The sequence below is a fragment of the Lissotriton helveticus genome, chromosome 2_1, assembly GCF_964261635.1.
Source record: "Lissotriton helveticus chromosome 2_1, aLisHel1.1, whole genome shotgun sequence".
Taxonomy (NCBI): domain Eukaryota; kingdom Metazoa; phylum Chordata; class Amphibia; order Caudata; family Salamandridae; genus Lissotriton; species Lissotriton helveticus.
In genome coordinates this window covers 514,805,572-514,830,507 of record NC_136059.1, presented here as the reverse complement: position 1 = coordinate 514,830,507, position 24,936 = coordinate 514,805,572, and the positions used below count along the sequence as shown (strand labels likewise).

Genomic DNA, 24,936 nt, shown 5'->3' with positions numbered 1-24,936 from the left:
ACAACTATCCTTATCACCACAGATTGGTCAAGGAGGATTTGCAATTCAGCCCCATCTTCCTTTGATACAAAATACCTATGTTTGCAGCAAGACTCCAAGGCAATCCTCTATGGCTTTGGTAGCACACATGGAGATTGAGAGATGTCAACTAAACACTTTCTGTCTATCACTGGAACTGGTAGCAATAATCTTGCTGACCCAAAAACATATAACAAAATCATTTTGATTCTTCGTTGTTTTATTATTTCGCAGCCCTGATGATGTCCAAGAAGGTCAAAATGCGTAGGCTGTTTTAAGTTGTCATTATTATTTATGGACAAGGGAACATTGATTTTGATGGAATATTTCTTGTAATTCACATTGGATTGGACATTTTTTCTGTTGGAAATTCGTTGACCTCGAGAGAGATTCTGAATAATACAAATCATGGACTACAGTACTGGACTGAGGAATTTATTGGAAATTTGACGCTCCTTGCACCCATTCCCATAACAAAATCAATCTATACTGGACAGTAGGCAAGCTTTGTGAGAGTCTGAGGATTTGAAACCCTTCCTGTCCAGTAGCGGCTCCCTTTCATAACAACCGGTGGCGAGGGGGGAGCTATTGGGGATAGGTGGAATATAATACATTTTCAAAAAGCACTTACCTGCTGTTGTGTTGCAGTTTCGAGATTCTTCTGCTCACACTGCGCAGGCTCCTAGACGCCAGCAAGTGTCTGCTCTCATGTGAGCAGCCCCGTGATTGGCCTGAGCAGGCTTCTTTAATGCTCACTCAGGTCCTAAGAGCCTGTGCCTTTACGCCAACCAGTAGCTCGGGTGGAGAGAGATCAAAGTGCACATGATGGTTTGGATGATCTTAGACATCCACAAAGAAAGATCAGAGATTACTGAGACTGGACCCTAGGCATACCCTAGGCTACTACATCGGCGACGCAAGACAAGACAGAGTGGACAATTAACGGTTTGAGGTTTTCACCCGAAGGTGGTAACCAAATGCACCAATTTCACACTTGGCTATCATGCACATAAGGATTTTTTACACTTTGGCCAAGAAATATCCTCCAGCTGGCCTTCTTGTACTTGCAATGAAGTCCGCAATAACTTTGACTTCCCTCAACAGGAGGTCCAGTTAACTGGTATTTGCCAGGTGGCCACTTGGTCTTTGTTGGGCACCTTTGACAAACATTACTTTCTTATGGATCCTGCATAAAGTGCTGGATACTTTCCTAGGACTGTTTTGCATACCTTCCTTTGTTAACCAGCAGTCATGAATCTCTCTGCTTGAAATGTATTGGTTCTGGACCCATTAATAAGGCAAGGAATCTTCCAGAAGAAGAATGCAAAAAAATAAAGTTACTTACATTTATTAACACTATTTATGAATTTTCCTGCAGATTTCGCACCAGTCTTCCTCCTCCCGTGATGAGTTAGTGCTGGGAATCATAAGATTCAAGGTGTGCACATGCGTTACTGCTGTTTTGTCAGTGTTGTAAAAGTTGTCTTAGTTGCTCTTTGCAGTATTCAACGAAGCATGGAAAACATAGAAAGAACTGATGCCAGTTTGCCAGATGGTGCCATAGATAGCCAGATTTCATCACATCTAGGGTGAACAGAGCAGTAATTGATGTTGTGCGGCACCACCTGGCAGCTCTGGAGAGCTATTGCTGAGAAGCAAGTTTTCTGTACCAGTCCAGTGCCTGGTGGATATTCATAAGGTGAAGAATCTTTGGGAAGATATAGTATCCACCAGAAATAGATAATTACCAAAGGTTTGTGACTTTTTCTTTTTGAATGATTACTCTATTGGCAACTTTTAGTGCTTCAGCTACCTAATAGTGTTGTATATTTGTATACTGGCCCAAATGCAAGGATTGTTTTAAGTAGCCCATTTGTATTATCAGATTAACATTCACTAATGACTGTGTGTCTAAGCTATCTCGATTGCCTTCTTTATGCATTTGTTCATCTCCTTTGCGAGGATCCACACACATACCAGATGTTAGTGCTATGACTCCTACATGTAGGCATGCTTTTTTCCTTGTCTTATTCTTTTTTATTTTCCAACTGAACAATCAGAACAAGGCAATTCTTGTATGATACATCTGTAAAATTCGATCTCAAACAGTTACAAATATGATCGTCATCGACAAAGCCACCTCCCCCCTTCGATCTGTGTGAATCATTGCATGCCACCAGTGTCTTTTTGTCATGGTTATGTGGTTTTGTTTTGAGCCAGGGAACGGCCTCTGATATGCTTCAAAGATAATCGCTAGGACGTTATGCCCTCGGGCCCCGTGTCTGAGTCCCCTGTGTGATGTGCATGGCGGACTTTTGCATGTCATCCCCATATCAAGCCTGAAGTGCCGTCTCCATGGGTCCCAGATCTTGAGGAATTTTTTCGGACACCCTCTGCTACGATATGTGGTCTGCTCAGCCATCGCTTCTCGGCCTTTTGGCTAAGATCAAGTGTAGTATCTGTTCTTATCAGTTTAATGTGGTCTGCTCAGCCATCATGTATATATCCATTCCCCTTCGTCCACTCCTGAATGGTTGGCCTGTCGGCCAACCCCATCTCCTAGCTATGTCTCTTTTGGCTACTAACATCCCCAGGGAGGAAAAAATTAACTGTGTTCTTGTTATGTCCACCTCACTTGGAATCAGTAGTTTCACAAATCTTGGCTCCATCGGAAACGTCACCCCCAGGACTGTTCCTATTAGCCCGATTATGTTTGAAGTATGGGACATGCCTGAATCATTTGGAAATAATTGCTTTTAGTGGTGGTGCAAGCCAGGCAAAATGGTGATTCTGCCCTTCTCATCTTATGAAGCCTATCCCTATCATAGTATGTTTGGTGTAGTATTTTTAAATTGGATGTGCCCTAGCCTTGCCTTTATGACCTGGCTGTTCGATCGGTAGCAGCCCCCACCTCCACCCCCAGCGCCTTGAGACCCTCACGGGTATGTAGTGCGCTTAACAAATGACTGATTGATTTGATTGATTGGCGACTTCTCTGGGGTGCATTAACGCCTCCTCCCAATCAATATCTTCCATGGACCACATATTCTTCTCCCATCGTGTTTGGAGCCCTATTAGCCCGTCTGGGATATTGTTGTTAATGGTTTTATATGTAAAGGAAACCTCCTTACGTGTTAGCTCTTTCTGTAAGAGCCTGTCCTCTAAGGGTGTGTATTCCGGGAGTTGTTCGCTGGGGAAATTTTCTGCCTGCCAGGCATGACGTAATTGTGCATATTTAAGGAATTGTGAGTTGTTCATATCATATTCCTGCTTTAGCTTTGCCCATGTTGTAAGCTCCTGTTTTTTGACTATGTCCCCTATCGTAGAGATCCCGAGGACGTCCCAGGTCTCAAACCCTGTAAGCTTAAGTAGTTCTCTGAACCAAGTCCCCACGCAGAGCGGTGTGTTCCGCGTGATCCGCCCCGTCCAGCCCATGATCTTGGTAGCCCTTGTCCATGCCAACTGGGTCACTTGAGGCCAGGGCAATTGGATGTGAGCTACCCTTCCCCTGTAGATGTAGTGTAGGTGTGTATGAGATAGCATTCCCTCCCTCTCGAGGCGGTACGTGGGGTGATCTCTGTGTTTGTGTATCCACTCATTTATGGGTATCAGATGGGACGCGCAGTAAAAAGCCTCTATGTCAAGGAGTGCCCCCTCATTGTAGGGATTGCGTTGCAATGTCTTGAGTGCAATTCTAGGGTGTCCCCCTTGCCACAGTAGTGTTCTAAGTTTGCAGGCCATTTTCTAGTCGTATTCATAATCACCATGTATCCAACAATCAGTCATTTTCACCCCCACCCACTGCGCAGGACACACACTCGACCCTATCTTCACCTCCAGCAAGCACATCTCCTTCAGTCTCACCACAGCACTCCATTGGACGGACCACAGCTGCGTTCACTTCACCTACAAAAAGACCACAATCCACAACCACCCTCAACCCACTCTGCGAAGAAACTGGAACAAAATCACCATCGATCAGATCTCCACATCGCTTCTTCAAAACCCCCCAGCCTATTCGTCGAACCCTAACCAAGCAGCCATCAACCTCACACAATGGCTAACTCACAGCGCCGACAGCCTAGCACCCTTGAAAAAACGTCAAATCAAACTAGGCAGCAAAAACGCCCCCTGGTTCAACGATGAGCTTAAGAAATCCAAGAAACTCTGTCGCTCCCTCGATAAGGCCTGGAAAAAAGACCCAAACACCAGCACCAGGGACGCCTTCAAAAACGCCACCCGCATACACCACCAACTGATCCGGACAGCCAAGAAAGCCGCATTCAAAGACAGACCAGACAACAACGCCCACAACAGCAAGGAATTATTCAACATCGTCAAAGAGTTTACCAACCCCATTGCCAACTCCAACGACATCACTCCCTCTCAAACCCTTTGCGACTCCTTAGCTTCGTTCTTCCACGACAAAATTGCAGACATCCACAACAGCTTCAACAACCAACCCGAAGACCAACCCACCCAACCTTCTGCCGAACCTTCACCCCCCTTGAACATCCTTAATGACTGGAACCCAATCTCCACTGAGGACACCATCCGCCTGATGAACTCCATCCACTCAGGATCCCCCACAGACCCATGCCCTCACCACATCTTCAACAAAGCAGACTCCATCATAGCACCACACCTCCGAGACGTCATCAACTGCTCCCTCAACTCCGCCACCTTCCCGGAAAGCTGGAAACACGCCGAACTCAGCGCCCTTCTAAAAAAAAACACAGCTGACCCCACCGAACTCAAAAACTACCGCCCCATCTCGCTCCTTCCATTCCCGGCCAAAGTCATCGAGAAAGCAATCAACAACCAGCTCGCCGCCTTCCTCGAAACCAACAATTCCCTCGACTCCTCACAGTCCGGCTTCCGAGCCAAACACAGCACTGAGACCGCACTCATCGCAGCAACAGACGACATTCGAACTCTACTGGACAATGGAGACACAGTCGCCCTCATCCTCCTCGACCTCTCCGCAGCCTTCGACACAGTCTGTCATAGTACCCTGTTACATCGCCTTAGAAACATCGGAATCCAAGGAAAAGCACTGGAATGGATCACCTCGTTCCTTGCCGGAAGAACTCAGAGAGTCCGCCTCCCACCGTTCAAGTCAGAGGCCTCTGAAGTCATCTGTGGTGTGCCACAAGGATCCTCACTCAGCCCCACCCTCTTCAACGTATACATGAGCCCCCTCGCGACCTTCGCACGCCAACACAACCTCAACATCATTTCCTACGCTGACGACACTCAACTGATCCTCTCACTCACCAATGACCCTAACACCGCCAAAACCAACCTTCATCAAGGAATGAAAGAAGTAGCTGAGTGGATGAAGCTCAGCCGTCTGAAACTGAATTCAGACAAAACAGAAGTCCTTATCTTAGGTACCTCCCCCGCCGCATGGGACGACTCTTGGTGGCCAGCGGCCCTTGGAAAAGCACCCATCCCAACGGACCACGCACGGAACCTGGGCGTCATCCTGGACTCCTCACTCTCGATGACCAGACAAGTCAACGCCGTTTCATCATCTTGCTTCAACATTCTTCCCATGCTCAAAAAAACATTTTGCTGGATCCCCACCGAAACTAGAAAAACGGTCACCCACGCACTGGTTACAAGCCGCCTGAACTACGGAAACACCCTATACGCCGGTACCACCGCAAAACTTCAGAAAAAACTCCAACGCATCCAGAACGCATCAGCCAGACTCATACTAGACATCCCGCGTAAAGATCACATTTCTAATCACCTGAAAGACCTCCATTGGCTCCCTGTCAATAAGAGGATAACATTCCGCCTCCTCACCCACGCACACAAAGCACTTTACGAACTTGGACCCGAATGCCTCAACACGCGAGTTTCCTTCTACACCCCCTCCCGCCAGCTACGCTCTTCCAACCAAGCCCTTGCTGCTGTTCCACGCATCAACAAAACCACCATGGGAGGAAGATCCTTCTCCTACTTGGCGGCTAAAACCTGGAATTCACTCCCCATTCACCTCCGCCTCACTCAAAACCACCTAGCATTCAGAAAGCAACTTAAAACCTGGATATTCGACAAGTAACTCCCCTCCCTCCTCAAGCGCCTTGAGACCCTCTGGGTATGTAGCGCGCTATACAAATTACTTGACTTGACTTGACTTGACATTTTGTGCAAAATAATATTTACATATACTGTTGAAATCAGGTATCTTCATTCTATCTGCAGTTTTGTCACTGATAGCAAGATTTTGGTCTTCATGCTACTTGTTCCACAGTTACTGGAATTCTGTGGAGAAAGCCTGTTTCAACATCTTGTGTTTGAGACATGTATGGACATCTAGTACTAAGTCCAACATGTGACGGTGTGAACACACTTTTGGGCATGACATTTCTTTTACCACTTATAGTTATAGCTATATAGTTTACGCTCCTTGTCCAGAATGTCATAACTGTTAATTCTACTTTATGTGTGTTGTAACCTTGCATAAAACCTTATCAACATCATGGCTTTTGAGTATTCTCGTGTGTCATATCATGCATTGGATTTTATAGCTGCTCTTGATTAAGAGGTTAGATTTTCAGTGGTTCTGTAAATGTCACCAGACTTTCAGATGTGTAATGGGAGTACAATTCATGGGGGGTGGGGCAGTTATTCCTATGCATCTACCGCTATGCAGGTATTGCTCATGTCTGGGAATTTCTGGAAGTATAGGTGTGGACTTATCTGTGGTGCATATTTGCCTTGTGGAAGCAACGTAATAATCAATCAAGTGTTTTCAATTCACATGCAGTATGTTATGGATAATGTATACTAAAGGACATTAAATGCAATATTTAAGTGAGTGCAAAGACAGTTGATCCAGTGCTGGGAAGAGGTCTTCTCAGTGTCCAATGGCAGCTATGAAAGCTATGAATCATGTTATTGAGTAATGAATAACTTGTAGGGCTGATGTCAGCCCAGCAGATCATTAGCAATAAATTAAATAGTGAGCCTGTATTTTGCTGCATTGATGACTAAATCACATCAAGGCAATTTTGACTTGTATGTACAGCAAGTTACAATAGTTAAGACCAGAGACCTTAGTTTGAAAGGTAGTATTTAGTGCTTGAAACGTAGCGGCAGGTTTTGTGTCTCGAGTAGTATAAGTGAGTTAAAACACTGGCCAATGATTTTATACAGAAATGTGATGCTACATTTGGAGACAAATATTATCCCATAATGTCTGCCTTAGAAGATTACTTTTGATGTGACTAAGAAATGAGTAGAGTCTTGACTATTGCTTGTCATTGGTATTGACATAGGTATTATAGTGATTGGTTATTGATATTCACATTAAGCTCATTAGGCTCTGATTTGCCCCACTTCCAATCATTTTTTGACTAGTTAGGAAAAAGGTAGGTTTGTAGAATGTATGGATGTAGATACACTTGCCCTGCATACTCATGCCATGTAGTTTTGGGGTTAGATGTTTCAAAGTTGTTTCCACCATCGGGTGTGGACGTGTACTGATCGGGTGTCTGTGTGCTGCACCTAATAGCACCTTCTGTCGAGCCTCTCCAACTATCCGTCTCTGTCGCTTCTAGATAATCTTCACACGATCCCACTTCATGGCTGCCAAACCTTCATCTGACATTCTTGTGAAACTTGACGCCTTCAGCTGAGCCCTCAGACCCTTCTCGGGACCCCTGCTCCTTGTCACCCCTACCTTCTGCAGTGCCAGGTCAGTATGGAAAGGACGTTCTTCCAGTACTGCCCCCGGAGTCATTCCAGTTCCCCCTGGCCAACCACCATAAGATTTGTAAACTCTGCCCCTCCCGCAAGTATGATGAGACCATTTGCCAGACCTGCCTTATCTTCCAGTTGAAGAAAACCCTTCAGTACCGACGCAAGTGGAGGTGGGCCAATCGGAGGAAGCACAGAGGGGGCGATGACAACACTCCAAAATCTTCTGGGTGCGCTATGTTGAGGAACAGGAGGAAGCAAGCCCCTCTGGTGCTCACCTACTTCGATCCAGTTCGGAGGCTAGCTGAATTTGATGGAACGGAGAATCCTAACCCGAAGACCCTGAGCCCGAGTATGGTTATCCAGTCGCAACCAGCTGCCACAGAAAATACCAAATGTTCTGGTAGAGCACCACCCCACCCGTGGTTGGGCGTCAAGCCCATAGACTGAACAGCAGCCTGTGAGCCCACGACTCCTTTCGGGCCATGGAGGGCACTGACAGAACCTCTTGGAACCGACAACATTCCCTTCTCTGGCTGTAAGTGCCCCATATAAAACGTGGCCCTCCTTGCACTCTACAGGCCCTTCTGCCCAGGCGCTGAAAGGCCCACCGGCACGAAAGCCTCCACCGCTGCTAAAGCAGACAGCAGCACCGTAACTGTCTAATCTGAAAACACCTTCAATGCCAAAACCATACCCTGCGCTGAAGAGCCACTCTGCGCCGAAGTGCCATTGACAGCAAGCTCCGAGGACAGGAAGAGCTCAACGCTGAGCAAAAGAGGCCTTTCATACACCTGCAGATGGAAGAAAATACTATCAAGTCACCCACCTAAAAGTCCCTCCCCCCCTACAACACTTAACCTGTAAGTCTCTTACTCCTCCTGTGCTGATCATCTGTAATTGAGACCTTAAACCTCCAATACATTTTTCCTGCAACTATTAACCTCTAAGCCAACTTCCTAATGAACCTTAAACTTCCTGCCTTGTTCAGGTGTGAGCTTGTCTACCTGTTCCCTTTAATCCTGGTTTGTCGCTATCAACAACAATAAACTTGGCTAACCCGTGTCAACTTCTCGGCCAATTGCCACCCAGAAAAAGGCCCTGACCCCCTTTTGCCTGCCCCCCTTCTCCCCCGCGCCTGCCAGACACCAATGCACGTTCAAAACTTTTGCACCGTCAACAGATACAGCTCCATCACATAGTACGAAAGATGTACCTATTTATTGTGGAAAAATTTCGGATTATTGTACTTCAATTCAATGTTCAAAATTCTTTATTCGCATTTTACATTTAATGCCTTAAAAGTACAGTATAAAAATAGCAACCTATACAATTTAAAAAGAAAACGGGGGAGATACAGGAGCTGTTAATCCTACAATTCATGGGCAGCTGGTGGAAAACATGGCGCCCGCTTGCTAAGCAGCAGCGCGCGCTCTCGTCAGGAACCCTCCACCTTTCTCCTCCGTTATGCGGTGCTTAAGGTAGCGGGATATAGCGTACCTTGTTAAAAGTGTTGTGCCCCAGTCAGCCCTCGGATGTGCCTGAGAGAATCGGACCAGGCTCCTGCTTTCGCTCCCGGTCTCTCCCTGCCGCAGTGTTGGGAGAGAGCAGCCGTGGAGCTGAGGCGTGGCCGCAGAGCGGCGGCCCGCGGGCTCCTCAGGGGGAATGCCGGCAGCGCCAGTACAAGCGGGAAGAGCAGTGGCAAGGCTCCTGGTGTGTCGGGGATAGGTGCTTTCTTTCCAGCGGTCGCCTCTCCTGCTCCTGTTTCCTCAGCCTCGGCAGCCTCGGCAGTGCCCCAGTCCTCCCGGTGGAAAGGAAGTATACAACTGCAGGTGTAACCCAACAAAATAAAAACGGAGGGTCAGAAGAGACAGAAGTGGCCGAAGCACTCGTGAGTAATGACCTAGGTCAGGCTGTGTCTGGGTCTGCGACAGGTGACGGGTGCACAAACAGCCCAAAGAGTTTAAGTTGTGTGGCGGGAGGAAAACTTCTAAATGCAAATCCAAACGAGGCAGAAACAGGGGGGGTAAAACCAATCTCTGTCCCCAAGCTCCATCAATAAAGAACGGAAGTGAAATCGTTAAGGGGGTCTTTTCAGGGGGAGCAGAAAGGGGAATTGAGTTAGCTGAGGAAGCTAAAGGGAGTTTAAGGCAGATACCTCAAGAGAGGGGGGGGGTGCCAATGATCTTATAAGGCATCAGAAAGTAGGCGCAAAAAAGGGCCGAGGAGACTCTAAGTCAACCCGTATAACCCCCTCCCTGCGCTCATTTTTCAAAGTCCTACCTCAGGTTTTGGACATTCAGCTAATACATCAAGGAAATTCCTCTGACCTAGCAAACCCCTCTGGTCACTTAGACCTAAACAGTCAGTTTTTCACCTACAAGTTCTCCGACACTGCAGTTCTACCTGTTCAGATGGCAGAGGCAGCTGAATCAGTTAGCCCCCAGCTTGTTCAAGTCGGTCAGGACATTCAGCCCCCTGTGACTACGGTACCCCCGGACTTAGTTGTGACCCCAATACCTGATCAGAATGAGACACAGGACCCAGCTGGGGAATTAACGTTAGTAGTCCCCGCATCTCCGGAAGCTGGTGGGTCGGGAGGAGGGGGGGCTGTGGGGGTAATCAGTTCCTCGATTGAGACGTTGTTAACTTCTTTGAAGGAGGACATCAGGAAAGGATTTGCGGACTCAGCAGCGAACCAATCTGAAATTAGGGCTGCATGTGATGTTCTGGATAAAAAAGTAGACAGGCTATATGAAAGGACAGAGTCTCTGGAAGGCTCGTGGAGGTGCTCAAGGCCAATTTGGGATCCGCTGAACTAAAAATTCAATCTCTGCGTAGAGAAGGGGACGCGATTCGGGAAAGGGTGGAGTCCTTGGAAAACTAGTCAAGGAGAAACAATCTCCGGCTCCTTTAGGTCCCCGAGGGAAAAGAGGGGAGTGATATTAAGACTTTTGTGGTGGGCCTGTTAAAGAACACATTCAATTTGGAGGAGTCACTGGATACCCTGGAGAAGGACATCCAAAGGATCCACAGGGACCCTTTTCGCTTAAAGCCTGGTAGGGCTAAGCCCAGAAAAATTCTGGTAAACTTCCTTACGTACGCGCTTAAGGAGAAAATTCTGAATTTGGCCTTAAGGATAAAACTCTAAAAGGCCCGGACTTTCTGTACGAAATTCGCTCAGATCTATCCAAGTCCACGCTGGATCGGCAGTGGGAATTAGGGCAAAGGATGGAAACATTTACGGGTTTGGGAGCTACAGTGCAGATGAGGTTTCCTGCCTTCTTACGTGTTATGTACAATAACAAGATGCATAACCTCAGATCGCCCCACGAGGCAGACGAGATGTTGGAGTCATTAAGAGATCTTACACGAGGGGGAGCAGAAATTTGATGGGGCGTAAGTTGAGTTTGAGTAAGGGTTGAGGGCAGCAGTCTCATCTTTTCCAGCAGACTGCGGAATATAAGAAATTAAATTAATGTACCCCATTGGGATATTAAAAATAAAAAATAAAAATAAACTTAACCTTTATAAATAAATGCTAAAGCTGGAAGGGGAAAAAAAAAAAAATTTTTTTTTTAAAAGTATAAAAATAAAGGGTGTAAGGTAAAAGGGTGTAAGGTAAAAGGGAACAGACGGTGTCTTTGGGAAAAAAAGAAAAAAGAAAAGAAGGGAAAACTTGGGGTAAATTAACAATATGAATAAAGTGGAAATACTGGGTAACCCATAAGCACTACCTACGATATAGTCTGCAGTACTGAGGGGGAGAGGAGGCGGAGAGCGCCAGAGAGCGCAAAACTGGAAATACATCAGTCCGTGTAAGTAGGGAGGGGTTTTCCAGAGGGGGGGGGCTGTGACACAGGGTGTCAGGGGGGAAAATGCAAAATGTTCTCATGGGTCAGAGTCCTCGTATTTTATTAAAGCACTTATTTTTGTCCACTGACAGGGCTTAAGCTACCAAGACCAGACTACTTTAAAAGTTCACCCCAAGATGGATAAAGGAAGCTATGATAACATTGTTTCAGGGAAAGAGGATGAGCTATCGAACTGGGGTGTGACGGAATGATGCAGTTACAATTTTTATCCTGGAACGTCAATGGCCTGCGCACAAGGGGTAGAAGAACAAAAATCTTCCAATATTTGAGAGACTCCCCGGCGCAGGTCATTGTCATACAGGAGTCACCTCTTCTCAAAAGTGAAACAGTAGAGATATTAAAAAAATAAAAATGGATAGACATCTTTTTGGGTACCGACCAATCAGCAAACAGTAGGTTTTTTAAATTTATTTTTAAGAAACAGGCCAAAGCACAAATTGTAGAGTATAGAGAGGACAAGAGTGGCAGGTGGCTCTTGGTAAGGGTCGTGCTGGACGGCCTTCCATATACCCTGGTTGGGTACTACGGCCCAAACCAGGATGATCCCTCTTATATGAACATTATTCGGGATCACCTATTAAGCTTTCATGACCCCGTAATTTGGGCTGGTGATTTTAACATCGTATTAAACCCAAAATTGGATAAAACTGCTAACTCTAGAGCCTGCGTTTTTTCTAATTCCAGGCAAATCCGCTCAACAATAATGGTACAGTTAGGCCTTGCAGATGTTTGGAGGGAAAGAGAAGGGACCAAGTTGGGGGTCTCTTTCCGAAATTTCAAATATTAACATCTGTCAAGGATTGATTATGCTCTATTTAGTTATTGCCTTAAAGATTCAGTGACAGACATTGTCTATCTCCCTTCTCATCTTTCTGATCATTCAGCCATTTCATTTACTCTAAAGCTAGGCCAGCAATGCACTCACGCTTCTTGGTCTTTTGATCGCACCATTCTATTAGAAGACGACAAAGTTATTTTTCTCCGTTCAGAGACCCAGCATTTTTTGGAGACCAATTTAAAGTCAGCTGAGGTTCAGACGGTGTGGGATGCCCTGAAGACCTTCTGGAGGGGCTGGGCTGTATTACAAGTCGATCCTCTCACAGAAGGAAGAAGTATAGGGAAAGCATTGAGAATTTGGAGACGGAAATGAAAGGCATTGAGAACAACTTGGGCGCCCATATTGGCTCAGGCGCGGATCAAGAAAGACTAGATACACTAAAATCCCAATTGGAAAACTTATTACAGGCAAGGGTCGCTAGGAGGTGAGAGGCGAGCAAAAATTCCCATTTTGAGTTTGGTGAGGCCGCTGGCAAGATTCTTGCCTGGAAAACCAAAGCTGATCAGGCGCGGAATTACATTAGGGAGATTAAAGTGGAAGGGGAAGCAGTTTCTCGGTTTTCAAAGTCGGAAATAGGATGTGCGTTCCAGGACTTCTTTCAGGCCATCTACAGAGAAGACACTTGTGAAGATCAGGTAGAGAGGGATGCCTGGCTAGAAAAAATATCTACTTCAAGTCTCACACCAGAGCAAAGCAGGGCACTGGGGGTAGAGATCTCTGTTGAAGAGATTAGTAAGGTAATGGGGCAAGTGAAGCGTGGAAAGGCGGCTGGCCCTGACAGTCTTCCGGGGGATCTGTATCGGGCCCTAAGTGAGGAGATCACCCCAGTTTTGGCCACGGTTTTTAATGGGATTCTTTTGGAGGGAATGGACCCTCCCAAGTCTTAGAATGATGCTACGGTAGTTTTAATACCTAAGCCAGGGAAAGATCTGACAGAATGTGGGTCATACCGCCCAATTTCGCTCCTCAACAGCGACTATAAAATCTTTGCTGCAATTATAGCTTCTAGGCTGGGGGTGTGGTAAGCTCGATTATCCATGACGACCAAAAGGGTTTCATTAAAGGTAGACATCTGGCAGATCTCACGCAAGACCTAGTTGGGGCCATTGATATTGCAACCTCCTTTTCTCTTCCTCTGGCCGCTCTTACGCTGGATGCGACCAAGGCTTTTGACAGGGTCAATTGCGCCTATTTGGCCGCGGTCATGAGGAAATTTAATCTACCTGAACATTTCTGCCGTATGATAGCCCTTATATATAACGCTCCAACTGCTAGGCTATCTGTAAACAACTCCCTCACTGAGCCATTTAAAATTACAAGGTGGAACAAGGCAGGGTTGCCCGCTTTCTCCCCTGCTTTTTAATCTCTATATTGAGCCTTTTGCCCAGGTTCTTAGAGAAGAGGCTAATATACCATCTTTTAGCTTTGGTGGGTGGGAAAAGTGGGTGGCTTTATATGCAGATGATATTCTCATTATGACATCTGACCTGGACCTGGCCTTTCCAACAGTGATTAAGAGGGCGAAGGAATTTGGCAAGATTTCCGGATATGAGATAAATGCTAACAAGACGGAAATCATGGCCTGGAATATCAACAGTACTTATCTGGATGTAGCCCCATCCATGCGGTACCTTGGAATCAGAATCATCCAAGATGTTAGAAAAACTGCCATCTACAATCTCGATCGAGTAGATAAAGAGAGTCAGAAACAGCTAAAGGCCTGGACTCACCTCCCCTTATCCATCTTTGGGAGGACAAACTTAGTAAAGATGTCTATCCTGCCCAAATATATATTTCTTTTTACCTCAATCCCTATGGCTTTTGATACAAAACAAGTAAATAAATGCCAACAAGAGATAAATTCCTTTATCTGGAACTATGGAGCCACAAGACTGGCCTGGAAAAAGTTGAGGAGAAGGAGGGAAAAGGGTGGGTTAACACTACCAGATCTGCAATACTATGCATGGGCGTTTCAGCTCTCTTACTCCAGAAAGCTTCTAAAGACACCGTCGGTTTCCTCTAGGGGAGAGATGTTTAGAGCCATGCTAGAGGGTGCCGATCTTCCACCTGATGGCATTTCTCTTTAAATTTGGGGGCCAGAAATTCTTTAAAAAAGTAAAATTAAAAATTCTGCAATCATTGGCTAGAAGCTGGTCTACAATTAGAAGGCTCAGCTACTTTTCAAATCTAGCACCTATGTGGGACTCGCCAGGTACTCCAGCGTGTCTTAAAGACAGATTGGCGAGTCCGGTGAAGGACGCCGAAATCTTGTATTAGGGAGACCTTCTGGCAAACGGCTCAATGGTGTCGTGGGAGGAGCTGCGGGAGAGAGTTGGGCCGGGCCTCTCAAGATTTAAGCACATGCAGCTAAGTAGCTGGGCTCAGGCACTGAGTAGGAAGGGGGTCCCTCTGGGGAAAATTAGCAACCTGGAAAATCAACTGGTGTCGAGGCCGGGGGGAGGTAAGGAGGTCTCCTGTTGGTATTGGGCGATCTTGGAAGAGATAGACGGAGACTTCAGACTTGCCGAGGAGCTATGGGGAGGTGAGGTGGGCGTCAACTGTGAGCAGTTGTGGTTGGACTCCCTCAACCTCTTATATAAGATTGTGAAACCAGCATGGTTGAGGCGCAACCACCTCTTTACGTTACATCGAGCATATCTTTCCCCCCAACAGTTAGCAAAGATTCTGCCAGGAAAGAAATGCAAAAAATGGCATCTGCTAGAACCATTAGATGTGCATATGTTTAAAGATTGCCCCGCCATTACTCAGTTTTGGGAGGAAGTGAAGGTTGCCTTGAGCTCTATACTCAATAGCACACTGAACATCACTCTCCCTTTAATCATCTTTGGGACTGATGTAAACATCTCCGGTCATGCTAGATCCTTTTTGTTCTATGCAATTCTCTTAGCAAGGAGACAGATTTGCAGATCCTGGATCAATACTACACCTCCGTTATACTCAGGGGGGCTGACGTCCCTATGCGAAGTCTCTAAGGTGGACCTGGCCAGATCTTGTAGCAGGAAAAAGCTTGCTTTCTGGGACCTTATGGCACAATGGAATTAGGATTTCCGGGGTTTTATTTTTATTTATTTTTTCTCCCCATGATTATGCCTTCTTTCTGCTCCATGGACCTATGGCAGGGGTCCCCCTCGGCTGAGCTCTAATCTCGAGCTATGGGAGCGGACGTACAGACACATAATGGTGGTCGGTGGATTCTTGCACGAGGGCAACGGCAAATGAGGACAACATTTTTTTTTTTAAATCCTACAATTCATCTGTTAGACCCATTTCCCCGCCTGTCAGTCAATATTATGGTGATATATTAATCAACAAATCCCCCTGGTACCTCTTAATTTGACTGATAATCTTAAAAAATTTGTCACAGAAAGTAAGGTCAGGGGATCTTGAACCATTTGTAGGTATAAAAGGGCCTCTTTCGCATGTCTAAATTTGGCCTTTTTTCAGCAAACTTACTAAAAAGCGACGCCTGGGCAATGATACAAAATGAAGGGTGTCCTGCGGAGATCGGTGATTGCAGCCGCAGGGACCCTTTATCTCAACTGAGTTTGTAAAACCTGCCTGATTGGCTAATAAATGATGTAAAAGGTTGAGCCTAAAACGTGTGATTAAAAATCTGTCCTGGGCGTTGTGTATGAGGGCAAGATAAGGCTCCATTCCTTCACAGGACCTCACTAAAACATGTGCTTTAACTGATTGTTTATTCCCATCCTTTGCTTCTCGGGCTATAACTTTCTGTTTAAAGAACATCTCCTTTACTCTGGCCTGATCCCGTTCTGTTATACAGGACGGCGTCAGAAAAAGGTCCTCGCAACCGATGCTTTCCAAAACACCCTTTACATATTTGAGCCATGGGATATTCATTCCCCTATCCCTCCCCAAACAGTCCGTAATTATTTGTTTAGTCAGGCTAGCTTCTGGGTTGACCCAAATCTTTAGCCATGCGAGCAGGGGCCTGCTCCCCACCCTGTCCTCTATAAACACTCCGCCCAGTTCTTCAAGTATAATGTTAGAGGATACACACTGTGGGACTTTGAGGAGCCTTCTCAGGTATTTGTTCTCCTCTATCTGCAATTTTGTTACGTTAGCAATCCCCCACAGTTCAGCCCCATACGCCGCTTTTGAGTAGCAGATTAAATTGTATAAAGTCATTATTTGCTCAGGCGACCAACGCCCCAATCTGCGACCGAAGTTCATTATTGCCCCTGAGCTAGATATTAACTTTTTACATCGTTCATCAATCAGTGGTTTAAAATGTAAGCCCCTATCGAATACAATTCCCAGGTATGAAAAAGACTGTACCTTCACTAAGCTGAATGTGCCTATTCTATAATTAAAAAATTTCTAGGTTTAGGCCCCACCTCCATAACATACGATTTAGTCAGGTTGGCGGATAGATCCAGTCTAGTCATAAAATCCACAAAACCATCTATTAGACGCTGTAGTCCCAGGGGGGTACGTGCCAGCGAGACCGCGTCGTCTGCGTAAAGCAGAACGGGGATCACTCTGCTGCCTGCTCTAGGTGAGTCCACTTTTAATCTACTTAGGGATTGTTCTAGACCATTAATGTAAGCCTGAAGGGAAATCCCTGGCAACAGACCCTATGATTCCTTACACCAGTCTTTCACTCTTTCATCACACAATCATATCACCGCAGTTTTTGTACTAAGTATATTGTCAGACTAGATTGTTGCGCTTGCAATGTTTTTATTCATATAAAAGGTTATCTTAGCAATTTAAAATTTCGGGAAAGTTTCCGAAAGAACATACATAAAACATTAAAAATGATTTACATACATTTTCAATATTGCATATCATTTCATAACATTGAACAAAAAAACACATCACATTTATTCTTGTACCAGGACAAATATTTCTCCCAACAAAAAAAAGAAAGGAAACAAGAGAAAATACTCCCCACTTCTTATATTGACTACTGTTCTCTCCCCTATTCTCGGAGCAATACTAATGCTCTATTTCTCATGTTCTCCTCTTGATCCAATAGCCCTCAAACTCTCGTACAGGACCCACAGTACAGGAATTCCCTTGTATCTATGGTTTCCCAAGCTTTATTTGGATTCTTTCAGTGACAAAGGCGTCAACGCGTTTCGGTGGTTTGGGCAAATGGATATGGTGCCACCTTCTTCAGGACAATATTTCATATGGGGATACTTCTTAAAATAGGCTCAGATATTTCTTGCCAGAAAGTGACGATGCTTGATTTAGCATGCCACGTGCACTTTCACATGCACTTTGGAACAGTATGATGATTTTCCGGGCTAGAGGGGTTCTTATAATACGTTTTCTGTGTGGATGAAAGAAGAGTTTTCTCCCTCCTTTCCTCTTTTGCAGGCCACACTGATTGGTTGTATCCTCTTAAAAGTTCTTGATTGCTGCCCCATATATCTCCTGAAATGATAGACGGAGTTTTCTAGGATTTAAGGAGCTCTGGTGGTTGGCAGTCTTGGTCTTTACGTCTAGTTTGCCCCGTTTTTGATGGTTCAGGTGCGAATTCTCATGCACGAAAGGACCCTGCTCCTCGTCCGCTCTTCGATTTTCAGTGTATGTAGACCATTAATGTACATGGAGAACAGGAACGGGGCCAGGATACATCCCTGTCTTACCCCACTGGTACCGATAAAAGGCTCGGTGTTATCTCCCTCCAGATTATACCTAACTTTAGCTGATGTATTCCAGTGTAAAGCTCTCTGGATCTTGATGAGATCAGCGTCCGCCCCTAAGTTAGACATTATGGCCCACAACTTTTCCCTGTTCACGCAGTCAAAGGCTGCTGCCAGATCCATAAAGGCTAAATAAACCGTTTCGTTATTGGCAACTGTATATTTGGTCACCAATAAGTATAGGTTTAAGCATTGGTCGGTCGTTGATCTCTTGGCCCTAAATCCGTACTGCACATCAATAAGGATATGATGTTCCTCTTCCCAGCACATCAAGTGATTTAAGACTACTCTACCCAGCACTTTGGCAGTCACAGCTATCAGGGGGATGGGACGGTAGCATTGAGGGCTATCCCTACTCCCCTTCTTAAAGATTTGTTATTATTTTTTTTAGATTACATTTGTAGAGCGCTAATCACCAAAGGTCTCTAAGTGCTGTGTCATAGAGCGGCCGTCCACATTCCATAGTGCCACTGAAGCCTAACAAAGAACCTAATAGACCTAATCAAATGCCTCTAAAAACAGCATTGTCTTGATCCTTTTCCTAAATGGAAACAGTCTGTTTTCCTTGCACATGTCGTCAGGTAGCTTATTCCACTTATTGGCACTAATATGGCCGTCGACCATGAGCCGGGAAGCCCAGAGGCTATGGCCGCGTTTATCACTCTTGTTAAAACTGGTCCCCATAGGTCCACCATACTTAGGAGGAGATCCGGAGGGATCCCGTCCGGTCCTGGGGCCTTATTTCGAGTTTGGCCCCTTATGCCCCCAATGATCTCTTCTAGAGTAAATGCTAGTGCCACCTTCCCCCCCTTCTCCTCAATCTCCTGTGTATCGGTGTTCCCCCTGTTATATAGTCCTCTAAAGTGCTCCACCCACTTCGGGGAGCACGTTAGATGCTATCTGAGGGCTATTTGTGTCTTGAAAACAAGGGTTGTTAACTATCGTCCAGAAGGTGGGCAGATCTCTCCCTTCAGCCGCTCCTCTCAAGTCCTCCGAAGTTTGTGTTTGGAGTGCGTTCTTCCGGCGCCTTACTGCCTGCTTGTAGGTTAGTCTGCAGTGCATAACCCTTTGCTTATCCCTTGGCTTGTGTTTAAGAGCAGCTCATCAATTCCTCTGGGCTAGAGAGCACCCTCTATCAAACCACTTGGGCTAATTTTTTCTCTTGCCCTGCCCTGTCGTATGCATAAGGCCATCTACCAGCCGCCCTATCTCTTCAAATACCTCCACTAATGGGGGTCCTTTAACTGCAAGGTCTAGACACACCTCCAAAAGCTGTTTCCCCTCTTCCTCGAGGGACTTATAAAAACTTTCTCCATTAAGCCTAGACCATTTCAGACGCCTACCTTGGTCCGTGACCTTCTCCCTATTAATCCCTACCCCCCTCCTAATAGCCTTGCTAGCATTTGTCACTGCCACCGACAATGTTAGCGGGTTATGGTCACTAAAACCGCTCCACTCTATGGCAAAACCCAAAAGCCGATCTTTAACAGGTGGGATACTAATATAAAATCGATGTATGAACTGCATCCTCTTTGTTCAAAGGTAGGGTTAGCCTGCTTATTAGGTTCAATGGTTAATAAGTCCATTGAATGTTCCATTATATGTCTTTTCATTGCCCTACTCAATTCCCTTCATTCCGCCATGTGCTCAAAGTGTACTCCCTCTTCAAGATTGCAAGAGGACCAGCCTTCTGTGAACGGTATCAGTTTCGGGCACAGATGGCAATTAAAATCCCCTGCTATTAGGATCAGTGGGGCCATTGCGCCCTGGTCCTGCTCTCTCTGTAACCCAAGTCTTTCGTCCAGCTCTCCTGCTCTACATCCTCCCGCATTGTAAAAATTGACCAAAATTAAATTGAAATCCCTATTTTTAAACCGTATGCCTATCATACAATCTGAATTCCAATTTAGGTCAGTCCAGGCCCCTTCCAAACCCAAATGTGCCAGTACTAGGACCCCACCCCTTGTTCTGCCTGCCATGGACCTGCTTGCGGGGAGCCCAAAAGACTTATACCCATCTAAATGGAAGTTAGTGTGATCTACTTCCCAGGTTTCCTGCATACAGATTATATTAAATCTGTTAATATATTCAAGCCATTCAGTGTTTTGAAACTTAGCAGATAAACCTGCCACATTCCAGGATACTAATTCAAGGGAACTCCCTTGACGGTTCATGGGGGAACAAATGGCCATAGTAGGATTGTTTCTTATTTGGGCACCCTTGTGTCTAACTGGATGTGGGTTACACGGTGTCAGCTGATTCTCGTTCAGAGGTACGCTATCCATATATTCCCCTACTTGTGATGTTGAGTGTGACTCCCTTTCTTTTCCAGTGTCTTCATCATGAAGTCAGTCCACTTCACTTAGGTGTCTCCCCCAATCAAGTGGCGCATATTTATTGAATAACGGGATGTGTGCCCTCCTACTTCCCTCATTGGGGCTACCTGACTATCATATGTATCCGCTCCTAATGCAACTGTTTCCGGTAACTCACTCCTCTCAATTTCGCCCGCTCCTCTCCATCTATCTGGCTGCGCCATCCTCCCCCTATAGATTTCCCAGTGCCCGTCATCAGGCCTTAGATTTTCTGATCTATAGAAATAACTTAAATCCTGCACCTGAATATTAGATCGTGAACCTGTTGGGGGGCCTCAGGTAACATAGTGCGCTGCTTTTGGGTCTTTAAAGTTCACGACAATACAATCCCCTGGTATCATTTTCTGCCTTTGACCCACCCAACTCACTCTCCTCACATCACTCTCCTCACAAAGAGAATCTTACAGTGGGCATCGCAAGGCAGAGGTCTATTATGATTTAACCAATATGCTGTTTTGTTTTCGAGTTGGACATAGGATTCCTCTGCGCCCGGTTTTAGTTTGGGGACCCCATTCAAGACAGCAACATATGGCGAGCAATCTGGGGGTAAATCTAAATGGGGATACGATATCTTTACCTTGTTTCTTTCCTTATCATCATTACTAAGCACCCCCTGTGGCCTAACACTATCAACAGTTCCCCTACCTATGGTATCCCCCCTGATTTATCCATAGCCAATGGTTGCACAGCATTGTCCAATATTGGTGTGACAGTGATGTTGGAACCAGATGCACCCTCCGTTTCACCCTCCCTTCCTGACTTCTTAAAATAGCCATTCTTCGCTATTTTGTCGTCAATGCTACCCAAAGAGTGCATTATCAATCCCTCCGCCTTCCTAAGTCTGTTCTCAATTGCAGAAAGTCTATACATCAGAGGCTCCAGATGAGCTGTTAAAAGGGCCCCTATTTTCCTCCAGTATATTTTCTCATTCTGCAATGGTCCCATAATGGTTACAGGGTCAGCACTATTTAAGTCAATTCCCCCTAGCTTGGCTCCTTGTGGGGCTTTAACAGTTGAGTGGTCCTCATTAGGAGTCTCCTTCTGGTTACTTTGATTAGACGTCTTAGACTTCTTCCCTTTCTGCTGAGTGCCACCTCGTGTTGCTCCTCGCTTTCTTTTCGAGGTGGCCCCCTTCGAATGAACATCTGGTGGGCGGGGCTCTTCATGGACTACTGCTACCCCGTTACTGTGTTTATTGGTAAGTTCAACCCTGTACTACGTGTTGTTGAGGAAGCTGAGATATCCTGGGTACTTATATTCTCTGCCTGTGATACAATAGCCAGAGCAGTCTGACCTTGTTTTTCTGCCGTGGACGCGTTCACAATGGTCCTCAAAGATGATCTTTTGGAAAATACAGGGTCCATTGAGAGGCGACGTTCCGTAAGTGCGATCTCATGTGCCAATACTGGGCGAAAATAACTTTGACACCCGAAAAATTGTTACTAAGGTTATTGCCACTTACGATATCTTTTTTGGTGCAGGGGCCTTAGAGGGATGGCCCAGCCCAGCCTCTACCTGGCTCTAATGGGATCAAACGGGCCCGTCCTTGGCCCGGGCTTCGCCCGGCACACGCGCGCCCGCGTGTGCCCCGCGAAGCGGGGGCCGCGAGCCGTAATATGTCACTTGTAGGCGGGGCAGGCAGGCACAGGTGAGTGTGTCCCAAGGGTTCCTGGTCGTTAGAGTCCTCAATCAGGGAGTTTCCACACCCCAGCAAAGATCCGCAGCTGCGAGCGGCTCCCGCGAAGCGGGGGCCGCGAGCCGTAATATGGCGCTTGTAGGCGGGGCAGGCAGGCCCAGGTGAGTGTGTCCCAAGGGTTCCTGGTCGTTAGAGTCCTCAGTTAGGCAGTTTCCACACCCCAGCAAAGATCCGCGGATGCGAGTTGCTTCCCTTCAATTCATAATGCTCTCATTTCTCTGTTTATCTTCTTCCTCACTTTCTCTATGGCCGTCGACTTGTTAGCCCGTCGCCGCACTCTCCTTAGTATGAACTCTGCCCACACAACGTGGCATCCTGACCACTGCCTTAGTATCTCTCTAAAATCATCTTTCATCACTCTCATCAAAGACACCCCTTTTTCAACCACTAGATATGCTTCCCCTAAATGCAGCAACAAAACATTGGGGCACTTTCCCCTGACTATCAACTTATTCAAACAGGGTACCAGTTTTCGCCATTGCCTGTCCCCTCCTCCATACCATAGCACTTGGAAGCTATCGGGGTTAATACCCAGGTTGGCACTGTGCCTGCTCTGTCTCGCCTGCCTTTCGGCCCATTTAACAAACGAGTGCCCCACTATCCATAACGATAATCTTGCAACATCTGGGCCTGGAACCGAATCTGGAAAACAACAATAACGTAAAAAGTAGAAATCTGCTAATACTCCCCTTCCTTTTCCTGCACATTCCACTGAAAACAATCAGATGCCCTTATACCCAGGCCCATTATATCTGTCCTGCACCAAACCCTCCTACCTACCTCTGTCGCCATGCCTAGGCTGAACAAATGTTTCCCAAAACCTTTTGCATCCACACCCGTCTTGGCCAGAACCTTACACAGTACAGCCAATAGTTGAAATGCCGTCACAGGCCTGCCATGAATATGCCTGAACACCTGATCTGTACTGACTGGAGATTTATCCTGCACGGGGCAAAAACTGAACACAGGGTATCTGCGCAGAAAGACGGATCTACCCTGACACCGCTGATCCATTTTCAATTTTGCAGGCAAACTTGTAATCCCACCTCGAAAAATCCCAAATGACCCCACCCGAGTCTCCCTTACCCACCAAGAGCTCAGACACCCTAAAAGCCCCAAAGAACATCCATGACATCAGTGTCGAAAACAAAGCTTGTTCCTCCTCACTTACGCATATCTACGAGAAACTCCTGAGTACCTCACAAAATAAGGGCCACGTCATGGGCCTCCTCTTTTTCCCACTATGACTCGCCTCTGGACCATTCCCCATTCCCCTGCTGATGGGCCTTAGGCCCAATAAAGCTTCCACATGAATGAAATGCCTGCCAGTTTACCTGCAACTGTGACCCTGGACTGCCCTTTGTCAATCAATTTCACAATGAACTGGACCACATCATCCCTCTGTGCCCGGTGAACCCATCTCCTCTACGCCCCACTACCTAAAACCTCCCCCAAGCTTCACTATACTCCTTCCTCCTCGACAGGGCCAGTGACTCTAGCGCCAGTAGGAGCATCCTTTGGTGACTACTTACCATAGCTCCTGTGGCATCCTGATCCTAACTCTTTCTGCTGCCGTGGCCAGCCCATGGAATCTCTCCCACTGTGAACGAGACAACGCATCCAGAATGTCATTATCCACCCATGGCACATGTCGTGCTCTAAACAGAGTATCAAACTACAAACACTTTAACACAAATACCCGCAGCAACTTCAACTCTTGGGCGTCCTTTGCTGTCTGCCGGTTAACTACCTGCACCACCGCCATGTTGTCAATGTGAAATAAAATCTTCCTGTTAGCCAATTGCTCTTCCTACAGGGACACTGGCACTACAAGTGGGATATATTCTAAGAAGGCCATGCTCCGTCCCCCATGCTTCCATTCTGAGGGCCATTCATCCACGCACCATTTCCGTTGCCAATATAGTCTGAAACCTATCCTTCCCACTGCGTTGGTGTAAACCTGTGCATCCCACTCAAAATCAACCATGGTCATCAGCTGCACTCCGTTGAAAGAGTTTTAAAAAAATCGCCACATTTTTAAATCCTCTTTTGTCCCAGCTGACAATCTGACATGGTGATATGGCAAAGAGAGACCTGACCTTGACGTCCCCAACCTCCTACAGAATGTCCTCCCTGCTCTCACTACTCTACAGGCAAAATTCAAATGCCCCAACAGCACTTAGACCTCTTTTACCTTTACTTTGTGATTTACTAACATGGCAGAGAAGAAACAATAGAGATAATGAATCATTGTAACAAAAGGACACCCAGACCAGAAGAAGTGGGAGGAATGTGGCAAGCGTGGCAGGGAGGGGAGTCTCCACATTCCTGGGAAGGGTGGGGGAGGGGGGGGGGGTAAATGCAGCAAAAAGGAATATGAGCAATCGGTATTTCACTTTTTTTTAGGTTTATTAATAGGTACTTAACAGTGATAAGATCTTTTCCTTTTCTTTATGAAATCTAATACCTGCAACATCCTGTCAATTAATGCAAATGGAAAGTTAAACAAACAGAAGTATGGGGCGCTGGTGAAATGGCTAATATCTATTAGACCCCAGGTGGTCTTTTTTCAGGAGACTCATTTGAAGTCTAATAGTCTGAAGTTGTTTATTCCTAGATACTTCTCCAATGTATTTTTTTCATCAGCAGGGGTGGCCCAGAGAGGGGTTGCCATTTATTTCTCAAGGGATCTAGCCTGGGAATTCCTACAGGTTCATAGAGA

The 24,936-nt window shown here is 46.2% G+C and overlaps 1 protein-coding gene and 1 pseudogene across 2 annotated transcripts in view; both read left to right on the top strand.

Moving 5' to 3' along the window:
* The window catches only part of LOC144818098 (A disintegrin and metalloproteinase with thrombospondin motifs 6-like), a 674,525-nt gene that overhangs the window by 285,160 nt on the left and 364,429 nt on the right, over nt 1-24,936 (top strand). The gene's annotated exons all lie outside the window — the stretch shown is intronic.
* Nucleotides 2,439-2,579, top strand: LOC144820524 (U2 spliceosomal RNA; annotated as a pseudogene).